This window comes from Mustela nivalis (genome assembly GCF_964662115.1).
Source record: "Mustela nivalis genome assembly, chromosome: 3".
Classification (NCBI taxonomy): domain Eukaryota; kingdom Metazoa; phylum Chordata; class Mammalia; order Carnivora; family Mustelidae; genus Mustela; species Mustela nivalis.
The window spans coordinates 142038385-142047120 of record NC_139022.1 but is presented as its reverse complement, the minus strand read 5'-3'; the positions used below and the strand labels follow the sequence as shown (position 1 = coordinate 142047120).

Below are 8736 nucleotides of genomic sequence, written 5' to 3'. Positions count from 1 at the left end.
CCTTCACTTTGGTTTGTAATACAACATAGCACTCTTTGTGTTACTCTGGTAGAACTAGCTTCCTAGGCAACCTCCTGCATTAGTTGAAAAAGTCAGTATTGTTCTTTTGTACTATCTGGTCCTAATTTGCATAATAAATCAGTGCACCTCTGTTTCTGGGTGGTTTCCATCTTTCTCATTACTCTATAGGTGCTGCCAATAGAGTGACTTTTATGTTCATATTTAGTATAATTTCTAATTAATTTTGGTAAGACTAGCATCATTTGTTGTTTTTGAGATTTTTTTCCCTTCTGGGGTAAGTATGACAAATCTGAAAAGAAAGAATAACCTAGATGTCTCTTATTTTTATAACCTATGTTTTAATGCTAAGGGATCCTGTATGTAAAAGACAATTAATAAAACACAGTCTACAAGTAGACTAAAGTGTACTGTCAACACAGATTTGCTTTACTTTTTTCCACTATTTTAAAAAATTTTGGGGGCGCCTGGGTGGCTCAGTGGGTTAAAGCCTCTGCTTTCGGCTCGGGTCATGATCCTAGGGTCCTGGGATTGAGCCCCACATCAGGCTCTGCTCAGCAGGGAGCCTGCTTCCTCCTCTCTCTCTCTGCCTCTCTGCCTACTTGTTATCTCTGTCTGTCAAGTAAATAAAAAAAAAAAATTGGGGTACTGTCTTTTTGATTGTGGATATCAAGTTATTGCCTTTATTGACTGAACCTGAACCCAAGTTACTTAGTTTTTGGTTGTAAACTGTAGTGACAAAAAGGTGATCTGTTCATTAATAGAAGTTTTTACTTGAAGACTACTCTGTGCTATATACTATGTTATATACTACATTACACCTTGGGGTTACAGTGGAACAAGACTGGAAAGTCTCTGCTCTCATGTTTCTTGTAGAACTAAAGTGGGAGCTTATATTCTACCAGCAATTGCTAGTCATTTTGTATGACTAAAGAAGATTGATTTAGGCTACTTGGACTTGAATTCTGGTTCAACCACTTACTAACTTAGTGATCCTTATAAAGTTAATTAAATTTCTCTAAATCTCCATTTCTTCATCTCCAAAATGGAGGTATTTACCTAATGGGATAGGTGCACATCAAATGGTAACTGCTTGCTGAGCCTTACTATGTCATGTAGGGGAAACTGCAACACGTTGTGTGGGAATTCTGTCTCTTGTAGAAAGACATCTTTGAGGACTCCTGTCCTATGAGACTGGTCTCATAGAACTCACCGACAGGACAATTTGGTGCTAAGCATATATCGCTTTGTATTTTAAACTATGTTTTAGAATTCTTTCTTTAAAATATTTGTACTCTGGGGGCGCCTGGATGGCTCAGTTGGTTGAGTGTCCAACTCTTGATTTCAGCTCAGATCATGATCACGGGGTTATGAGATTAAGCCCCAAGTGAGGCTCCCCGCTCTGTATGGAGTCTGCTTGAGATTCTTCCGCCACCCCTGCTCCTCTCCCAGCTCGCTCGCTCGCTCGCTCTCAAAATCGAATAAGATATTTGTACTCTGATTACAGAAGTGTTGCAGAAATACTTGATCTACATAGAAGTCTTAAAGATGAATATAAATAAATAAAATCTTTAAAAAAAAATCTTTAAATCTTTAAAGATGAATATAATCACAAATTCCTCCTATCTCAAGACAAACATTATTAGACAGTTAGTGTATATGTTCCTAGTATTGTTTTTCTATTCCCTATATATATATATGTTGCTTTTATAAAACAAATTGTAATAATATTGTACATACATTTTTTAAAAAGAAATTGAATTGGTATCACTTTTTAACTGAGTGTATGTTTTCCCATGACATTTTTCTATAACAGGATATTTAATGGTCAATTTAACTTTTTTTTTTTTGAACATTCAGATTTTTCTAATTTTTTGCTTTTATATTTTTACAGGTAGAACTTCTCTCTTCAGCCATACTGTAAATGAGAAGAGTAAGAATTATAGCTTCTTTCTCAGTGTCTTGCGCAAAGGTTCATTCATGGGAAAACTCAATAAACAATGCTTAGTTTGATGATTATACAAACCAAAGCTGATACGTCCCGTTCTCTTTTGGTTTTCAGTTACTATGTCTTTGAAATTGTTAGTGGTTATTTACTGGAACTCAGGTCTAGCTGCCTGAGTCAATGATGTTTACACTCAACTAAAAATTGGACCAGGCACTAAAGAGTTACCACTTTTAAAGATTTTAGGTAATCTCTATACCCAACATGGGGCTCACACCCACAACCCTGAGATCAAGAGTTGCATGCTTCACCAGCTAAGCCAGGCAAATGCCTCTGGAGAGTTATTTTTATTTTATTATTTTTTAAAATTTTGTTTACTTATTTGACAGAGAGATCACAAGCAGGCAGAGAGGCAGGCAGAGAGAGGGGAGGGGGGAAGCAGGCTCCCCACTGAGCAGAGAGCCCAATGTGGAGCTCTATCCCAGGACCCTGAGATCATGACCTGAGCCGAAGGCAGGGGCCTAACCCACTGAACCACCCAGGCGCCCCTGGAGAGTTATTTTTAAATGTTATTTTTCTTTACATTTTAGGAGTCGTTTTTTTTTTTTTTTTAAACAGTCTTGTGTTTCATCCTAAATAATCTCCCATAAATTTCAAAAATTGGGAAAAAGTTAATTATACATTACATTGGATTTCTCTGAAAGATAAATAGGAAATCTATATGGATAATGAAAATTAAATCCCAAAATAGAAAAAAAGTTTAGATTCTAAATTGTGATCTAATGATCACCCAGAAATATAGAAATAATAACATCTGTGCTTTGGTCCTGGTTGGGCTAGATTTTAGGCAAAGAAAACAGAATGCTGGAAGTTGACAATTCTGGGAACCTGATGAAAAGCTTCACTGTCTCCAGTTACCAATTTAACAAAAAGAATCCAGATTTCATTATGGTAGGAAGCATATCATGCTGATTTTGAGAATAAAGTTTGCCAGCAAAGATATGTGATACTAATGTATAATAACTTAATAGGTTTTCTCCTTATCTAAAGGTCACCGGTCATATTTTTAAAGTCCTTCTCACTAGAATTTTCCCTAAATTTTTATTATTAAAACAATAAAAGTTGAAAATAAACATTCATATACCCTTCTCTTAAATATACTAGTGAACATTTTGTCACATGTGTTTTCCTTTCCTTCTTGCACAAAACTTTCATATAGGAGTAAGGTGCATACATCATGATGTCATCTCTGAATACTTTGGGGTATGTCTCTCTTGAAAAAAGACATCATTCATGGGGTACCTGGGTGGCTCCATCAGTTAAGCATCTGCCTTTGGCTCAGGTCATGACCCCAGGGTCCTGGGGTGGAGCCCCACATCAGGCTCCCTGCTCTGTGGGGGCCTGCTCCTCCCTCTCCCTCTGCTTGCTGTTCTCCCTGCTTGTGCTCTCTGTGTCAAATAAATAAAATCTAAAAAAATAAAAATAAAAAAGGACATCATTCTTCTATTTACCACAATAACATTTTCACAATAAAAAAAATTGATCACTGGTACAGGTTAATATTCAGGTGTTTGTAAAGTTGCTACGATATTGTTCTTTGCCCTGATTTTCTTAAAATCCAGGGCCCACTCAGTAATCCTGCATTGAATTTAATCTCCTTTAATTTTGAACGGTTCACCTGCTGTTTTGTTTCTTTCATGACATTGGGCAATTTTGAAGAATCCAGGCTAGTCATTTCATAAAGTGTTTCACAATTTGGATTTCTCTCATTTTTTCCTCATGATGAGATTCAGGTTAAACATTTTGGTAAGAATCCAAAGAATACTAAAACAACTTGGTGAAACTGTTGGAAAACAGAATTGATGCAATTTCAAATATCAACCCATAAATTACATACTAACCAAAAGAGATAAAAGGAATCTTATGATGGAGAATTCTGATGTGCCACTTGAACCAAGTGATCAGAATCCAAACATTAACCAGTAATTAGTGATTTTATATTCTCCATCACTTCTGGAAGCACATAAGATCACTGTCCAACACATACACACAAACACACACCACTATCGTCATCATGATGATAATTTCCTATTTCATTCTTGTAGCTCAGAGTTCTTCCTCTGCACCCTGCACCCCACTTCGTGTTTTATCAGCCTTCTCTCACAATGAGAATCCTTGTACCTAACATCAGTGCATTATTCATTCAGTCCTACAATACACACAAAACTGGCTTAAAATCGCTAATGTATCATTAGCAAACTGCAAGATAGAGTTCAAGTTTTCTTCACAATTCTTGTCTTCGGAAAGAAATTACAGAGAAGATAGAGTATTGTGGTCCATGTTACTTGAATTCATTCTTTACATTGTCGATTTTCATGTAGATGAGGTTCCTTTGTTGCTTAGTATTCATCTGTGATTTTTTCTTGTTGCTTTTTTTTTTTTAAGACTTTATTTATTTCAGAGAGAGCATGAGCAGGGGGAAGGAAGTAGAGGGAAAAGAGTCTCCCTGCTGAGCAGGAACCCCGATGCTGGGCTCCATCCCAAGATCCTCAGATTATGACCTGAGCTGAAGGCAGACGCATAAGTGACTGAGCCACCCAGGCTCTCCTGTTGATTTGTTTTTTGAATATGTAAAATTTCTGGCTCAGAAGTCAAAATTGTAGGAGCACCTGGGTGGTGCAGTTTGTTAAGCATGTGATTCTTGGTTTCTGCTTAGGTCCTGATCTCAGGGTTGTTAGATTGAGTCCAGCATCAGCTCCATGCTTAGTGCAGAGTCTGCCTGACTGACTCTGTCTCCCTCCCGCCCACCCCCATCCCACGTCAAATAAATAAATCTTAAAAAAGAAAAAAAAAAAAGGCAAATTGTATTAAGAAGTTGTACTTAGTCTGAGGAGTCCCATTCTTACTACTCCATGCAGTTTAACCAATTTTATTATTTTCTGATTTATCCTTCCCACGTTTCATTTTGCAAAAGTGAACAAATATACTTGTATTCATATTTTACTTTCTTACACAAAAGGAAGCATACTATATGTACTCTTTTGTATTATAGTACATACTATATATACTATACCTTAGAAAGTACTCCATTAAGTTCTGTACTTAAAATAAGTACATTTTAATATATGTAAATTTACCTCAATAAAGTTGATTTAGACATGAAAACAAACCTCAGTGTCATGTCAAAGCAGCACTTTGTGAGGTTCATGATCTGTGAGCATTTGATATAATCAACCATATATTCAAGGTTTTTGATACTTGAGAAAATTGTCTTGTCAGAATCCAAATACAGAATAGCACAAATACAGATTTTCCACTCCTGTAGTCACTTGTACCGTAAGGATGGTCCATGTGGAACAAAGTAAAGTGAAGAAATGCTGAAAAATATTACTCAAAATTGACATCTGCAAAACTTCCAAAATCAGATACTCCTCTAGTTTCCATTATTGTGTAAAACAAAACAAAACAAAATTCTTAACATGCCTTATTTGATGAAGCATCCATTTCCTGGTGTGATTTGGTTTTCTGTTTATAAATCTATCTTGGGAAAATGAATTCATTTCTAGTTATACTGAATGCAAGATGCCGGTGAGTTACCCAGCTGAATATTTAGAGCAGACCATTGGAAACAGAGGTCTGGAAATTAGCAGATGGGTCAAGAGAATTGGCTATATAGTAATCAAGCTTCATCAATGAGTAGACTGACAAGTACAGGATTATGAAGAAAAGCGAAGTCAAGGATAATCCCTTAGGAAAAATATTTCTGGTAAAGAGGAAGAGGTGGCAAACAAAGAATAGAGGAGGCCAATGTACCAATGTAGGATTTTTCTTTCTTCTTTCTTAATTAAAAGGTTTGTCTAATAAAGCTAACAGACTACATACATCCTTATAGGTTGCTAGGTGCTTAGGTTCAATATCAACAGGAAATTGAAGAAAACTGGGTGCAATTTCGTTAAAAAAGGTGGCTCTGCTAGTAAGTACAAGGCTATTTAGTCTTCATATTAGTTTCTTACGACTGGTGTAACAGTTGCCACAAACTTGATGGCTGAAAAGGACACACATTTATTCCATGGTTGTAGAGATCAGAACTCCAATATCAGTTTCACTGCACCAAAAATAAGGTGTTGGCAAGTGTACTCCTTCCGCAGGATCTAGAGGAGGATCCATTTCCTGCTCCTTTTTAGTTCTAGAGCGGACTTCCTTGACTTGTAGCCGCATCCTCCCATTTTCAAAGCCAGGAACATTTTGCTTTAGTTGTCCCATTACCATCTTTCACTCAGGTCCAGTGACCTTCTCTGCCCTTTGTAAGGATGTTGTGATTACATTTAGGACCCACCCAGAGAACCCAAAACATGGGGAAATAAAGCCGTGAAAAGTGTCCCAGAACTACCTCACTCAAGTTGCCAAATTCTCTGACAAGTCTTTTTGGCCGTACATAGTTATCAGTGATATGTGAATGATTACATTTTAGAAGGACCTTCAAAGATAGTAATGGATCTACTTGAAACTTGTGGAAATAAGGAGTAACTTACACAATTTTGTAAAACCAGTCTTCCTATCACAATGAGGCTTCACACTGTCTTTCCTTTTGAAAAGCTCCCTAGAATAGTCACATGACCATTTTGATAAGACTATGATAAAGTTTGGCCTGCTTAAAGCCAAGAAAAGTCATCCAAATTTGTAAGGAAGAGGTAAAACTGCTACTGTACCTTTGCAGATGACATGATACTATATATAGAAAAGTCTAAAGACTCCACCAAAAAATATACATATTAAAACTAATTTAATATACAGAAATCCACTGTTTTTTTAAGATTTGATTTGATTTTTTAAATATAAGTTGCTCTTTTTAAGATTTTATTTGTCAGAAAGAGTGTGCACAAGCAGGAGGAGCAGCAGCAGGCAGAGAGAGAAGGAGACACCCCACTGAGCAGGGAGCCCGATATGGTACTCAGTCCCAGGACCCTGAGATCGTGACCTGAGCTGGAGCCAGACTCTTAACCGACTGAGTCACCCAGGCATCCCAAGATTTTATTATTTAAGTAATCTCTATACCCAATGTGGGGCTCAAACACAATCCTGACATACACAAGCTTGACCGACTGAGCCAGCCAGGTCAGATAAGATAGATAAAGCAGGATACCTATAGACAGGAGTAGGACATAAGTAAAATAATACACAGTTTAACTTTTAAATGTGTTTATAATTAAGAATAAGACTTAACTGATCTGTTGTAAATATATGAATTAATGGTTTTATGGGAAATCAATAAAATAACACTGGTACAGAGCGATACATGTTAGGTTTGTTAATATCCAACTCGAAGTTACTCCTAAATCTCCAGAGAAAAATGCTAACAATAATAGGTTACAATGTAGTTATCTGCTGACATTTTTCATTATCAGTACATAATTATCAGCTTCTAAAACTTTAAGAGTTTGAATATGAAGAATTTATAAACCTTAGAATAATAAAGTATGTATAAATTGAGGAAATTATGTTTTGTCTAAAGCCAAAGAAGATAGTCACAAGATGAAACTTGTCTATCTTTATAATTTTAAACAGTTCTTTGGGGTGAACTTTTTTTTTTTTTTTGAAACAGTGACAGATTTCATGAATAGTTGCATTGTAGACTCTGTATTTGATGTTAGGAGTCTGGATCATACATTGCTGTCTTTGTCAGTTCAGATGGGTGTAATGAATTACCACAAAATAGATGGCTTATAAACAATAAACATTGATTTCTTATAGTTCTGGAGGCTGGAAGTCTGAGATCAAGGTGCCAGCGTGGTCAAGTCCTGGTGAGGGCCTGCTTCTCAATTCAGAGACAGCTGTCTTTTTTTTTTTTTTTTTTTTTTTTAAATTTTATTTATTTATTTGACAGACAGAGATCACAAGTAGGCAGAGAGGCAGGCAGAGAGAGAGAGAGGAGGAAGCAGGCTCCCCACAGAGCAGAGAGCCCGATGCGGGGCTCGATCCCAGGACCCTGCGATCATGACCTGAGCCAAAGGCAGTGGCTTAAGCCACTGAGCCACCCAGGCGCCCCGACAGCTGTCTTTTTATTGTGTCCTCATGTCAGAAGGAATGAGACAGTTCTCTGGGCTCTTAATAAGGCTAGAAATCCCATTCACAACTCATGACCTAATTGCCTTCCAAGAACCTGACTTCCTAATACCATCATGTTGGGAGTTAGAGTTTCAACATACAAATTTGGGTGGGAAGGACACAGACATTCATTACATAACATTCCACTACCACACCTCCAAAATTATGGTCTTGTATACAAAATACATTCATTCCATCCCACAGCCCTAAAAGTCTTAAACCATTTTCACCTCTAAAGTCTCATCTACCTCTAAATCAAATAGGGGTGAGAGTCAAGATATAATTCATCCTGAGGCAAATTATTCTCTATCTGTAAACCTATGAAACCAAATAATGGGCTTCCAGAACAGACACAGGCATTTAATTCCAAAAAGGAGAGAGAGAAAAGATAAAAGGCCTTGTGGGTCCCAAGGGAAATATTAAACCATAAGGTTTAAGGATAATTCTCTTTGGCTGGATGTTTTACCCACCAGACCCACTGGGGTGGAGGTCTTACATTCCAGATCTAGTGGTATGACATTCCCCCTTTCCCCCCAGCCACAGTTCAGAGAATGGCCCACGCGTGGCTCTTTGCAGTGGTGATGCCCATACTACACTTCTCCAAGGTGTGAAGGTTATTCCCCCAGGGCTCTTCCAGGTGCCTGATCCCATAGTTTCACTCATTGGTA

The 8736-nt window shown here is 37.3% G+C and overlaps 1 long non-coding RNA gene across 1 annotated transcript; it reads left to right on the top strand.

Annotated features, from left to right (window-relative positions):
- The first annotated feature begins 1635 nt into the window (after positions 1-1635).
- Positions 1636-7713, top strand: LOC309861358. The gene is made up of 2 exons (XR_014309896.1): positions 1636-5671; positions 5991-7713. It is a non-coding gene; the product is annotated as an uncharacterized lncRNA (long non-coding RNA).
- Positions 7714-8736: the final 1023 nt, after the last annotated feature.